The following is a 3,787-nucleotide window of genomic DNA, read 5'->3' on the forward strand; positions in this document are numbered from 1 at the left end:
CAAACAGTTCAAAAGAAAAAATTCTAAACCAAAAGCAAAAGCAAAAGCAAAAAACAGTCCTTAGAAAGGGAAAGTAAAACAAAAGAGAAAGGAAAAAAAACTCCGACAGTTTCAAAACGCCATCTTAAATCCTTTCACTAGTATAACAAAAAAAGGAGGAAAAATAGTAAAAATCAAAAGATAAAAAAATAAACACCTAAAATATAACAAAAAATCCTTTAAACTGCTCCGTCCGTTTAAAAATTACTCACCAAAATGCTGTAAACACGGAGATAGAAGCGGCGGTTTCTTTTGCTTCCTAGGAAGCAAAAACAGCTGGGAGGCGGAGATCAGCAAGAGCTCCGAGGGAACACTCCTTTCACCCCCTCTAGAAATAAATCCAGAGGGGGTTCAGGGGTTCTACCTCTACTCTTGCGTTCTCTGTCCCTTCCCTTTGCCCGGGAAGGGATTTCTGAGCCGCGGGCCAGCTGATGCGCGCTGCGCTCCGCGGCTCTGACACTTCCCCAGCTGGACGGCTAAAAGCTAGCCGCCATCGCCGTCGCCTCCCACCGGAAGCTTCCTTTAGCTATTTTTAAAAATCTGTGTAAGTGACAGATTCAAGAGGCGCAGGGGCTGTTAGATTTTCAGCAATTTCAAATGCACCTTGACCACAGACACACAGCAAAGTAGCGGCCTTTAAGCCATCTTCTCTTACTTGATTTACTCTAAAATAGTTTTCTACTCTGGCCACATAAGACTCCCATCTTTCTGGGTGCGTGACATCGAATTCAGACAGTCTCCCTATCTTCGCCATTTTCTCCTTTGCAAGGAAGGGGTCTATCAGCCAGCTTACCTCCAGCGATGCTGTACTGGCAGGCGGGTGCTGAATTTAACGCCGTCTTCCTCTTTCTCAGGACTCCTGGGTAAGCTTATAATTCTTCTTAATCAATTGTAAGGCATCCCACCTTCATCGCCAGTGTTGAGTCCTCAGCTTAATGGCGAATGAGCACAGAACATCTCGTGGTTCCAACAAGTCTTTATTTGCAGTCTCTTCTACTCCGTTACAGCTCTGAGGCTCGCAGGCCTCTCTGCCTCTTTTAACAACGTTCCCCGGGCAGAATGGTAACAATTAGGTGCACTCCGCACCTCGTGCATGCGCACGAAGCCAGTGCCAGCCAGTCAGGCTCAGGACACAACAGAGCACATTATGAAAACACTACTGATGAGAAACAGAGTACAATTTCAAACTTTTCTTTGCTCATATATTTACCAAGTGGTTCTTTCTCATTCTTTAGAATAATAAATTATTATTTATTGATAACTTCTTTCTTTCTTTTTCCTTCCTTCTTTCCTTCCTTCCATCTTTCCTTTTCCTTCCTTCCTTCCTTCCTTCCTTCCTTCCTTCCTTCCTTCCTTCCTTCCTTCCTTCCTTCCTTCCTTCCTTCCTACCTACCTACCCATCTACCTACCTACAAAGTATTATCTCAGTTCATGTGTATATATGATATTTGTAGACACATGGTCAAGAATCAAGAAAATATGGATCACATCCAAACAGAAAATTTCTGAAAATGTAAATATTCCCTTGCCCAGCTAAGCGATCATTACTTAGCTGAAAAAAACAACAACAAGCCAAGTCAATCTAATTGGATATCAGATTGGAGGCTCTCAGAAAACTAAGGATAGTGGGGCAGTGACAAATCAAGGGGATATTTACATTTTCAGAACTTTTTTCTTTACTTATAATTTTAGTGCAGAACAAAACATGGATTTCCCAAGATTTTTTGTTCATGTTCAGAACAAATGTTAATTAATAGAATGATAGCATAAACACTATTTCTACCTACTTGACTTAATGTGCTCATAGTTCAATGAGATCCTTCTAAACATAATGATTGCATTAATAATTTCTGTTTACTTTAAATAAATTTAGTATTGTATTAGCAGGCATGGCAGAAACAAAAGAAGAGAATCAAACAAAAATCACAGAATTCCATTTGATGGGATTTGTAGGACTTGGAGATCTGCAGGTTCTACTCTTCTGCCTTTTCTTAGTTATCTACATTGCTACCATGGTGAGGAACATCCTGATCATTTTGCTGGTTGTTACTGATCCCCACCTTCACACCCCATGTATTTCTTCCTGACTAATCTGTCTTGTCTGGAGGCATGCTACAGTTGTAACATCCTTCCAATGATGTTGGTTAATCTCTTTTATGGTGGGCAGACAACAGTCTCTGTAACTGGTTGCATAATGCAACATTGCCTTTTTGGTCTTTTTGTAATTTATGAATGTTGCCTCTTACTGGCAATGTCCTATGATAGGTATGTAGCAATCTGCAAACCGCTCCGTTACACAATACTAATGAATGATAAAGTTTGCATTCAATTTATAGTTGGGTCATGGATCCATAGTTTACTTGTTATGAGCATAGTTTTATATCTAATGTGCCAGTTAAAATTTTGTGGCCCAAATGAAATCCATCATTTCTTTTGTGAATTAAATCCAATATTAAAATTAGCATGCAGTGATATCCGCTTGATAGAACTTGTCACTATTTCATTGTCTGTTCTGAGCATCTTGTTTCCTTTCTTCTTGATTGTGGTGTCTTATATTTTTATTATTTCCACCATCATGAGAATGTCATCTGTCAGTGGGAGGAAAAAAGCTTTTTCAACTTGTTCATCACACCTCACAGTGGTGTCCATTTATTTTAGTACCTTAATCATTGTCTACATTTTGCCCAAAACAGATGGGCTGTGAGAAATCAACAAAATCTTGTGTCTGTTTTATACAATTGTGTCTCCTTTGTTCAATCCCCTGATATACAGCCTACGAAATAAGGAGGTAACAGAGGCCCTTAGAAAAGGAACTGCTAAATTATTTCTTTTTCTTTGATTTTTGTAAACTATTTTTTTAAACTGTAGTCACTGAGAGGAATTGCCAAGAATTGTCTAGAAACATTTCTAGATTTTTTTCATGTTTTTATTTTTTAATCTCCTTTTATCTTTGTCTCTTCTCTTTCTTTTTTTCTTTTTTATTATATTTACTATATTTTTTGAATGTATTTTTATTATATACATATATACTTTTTATAGGAATTATTTTAAAAATATAGAAAAGCATTTGTTAAATTGTCTACAGTTGGAAGAATGTGATGTTGGAGGGCTTCCCCCAGATCAAACAGATGGACAGCCATCTTTCCAGGACCCACGGGGGCCCCTCCTTCTTCATAGGGTGAAATTGAACAGTTTTTTTTAAAATGCTTGTGTTATTCTCTAGTAATCCCTAAATTTAGAGTTCCTTAAGGACAATATTACATTTGTATATTTCTCAAAAACGGCATATTAGAGATTAGGACATTAAAGAATTCTGTCATATACTTGGCCTCCTTACCTAAGAAAGTTAAAGGAGGATGATTGTTACACACAAGTGAATGTTGTTAGTTTTTGTGCTGGTTGCAAATAGTTATATTAAACTTATGAGGTATTTTGGACAATTCTTCAACCTTAGATTTTAAGAAATGCATTACATTTAGAAGAAACTCTTCCAGGAGTATCCACTTGGCTACATTGTAAAATAAGATTATGACTGTATCAAAATATATGATAATTTGGGATGGAGAGACAAAAAGAGAGGTGGAATTGCTATTGAATCTGCCAGTGCTAAGTTATAGCCCCTCTCCAGTTGATTGTCTGGCCTTTTTAGGAAACAGTGGAAGAAGGGACAGAAAAATTCTGTCTGTGACTCTGTTACTTCTTGTCATATTTAAAGCTGTTTCTAATGGAAGCAGTGATTCTGCTCAAC

The 3,787-nt window shown here is 37.7% G+C and overlaps 1 pseudogene; it reads left to right on the top strand.

Annotated features, from left to right (window-relative positions):
- The first annotated feature begins 1,928 nt into the window (after positions 1–1,928).
- Positions 1,929–3,052, top strand: LOC120314575 (annotated as a pseudogene).
- The last annotated feature ends 735 nt before the right edge of the window (positions 3,053–3,787 follow it).

Source organism: Crotalus tigris, unplaced genomic scaffold, assembly GCF_016545835.1.
Source record: "Crotalus tigris isolate CLP2741 ecotype Arizona unplaced genomic scaffold, ASM1654583v1 scf7180000018954.1357295, whole genome shotgun sequence".
In the NCBI taxonomy this organism is placed as follows: Eukaryota; Metazoa; Chordata; class Lepidosauria; order Squamata; family Viperidae; genus Crotalus; species Crotalus tigris.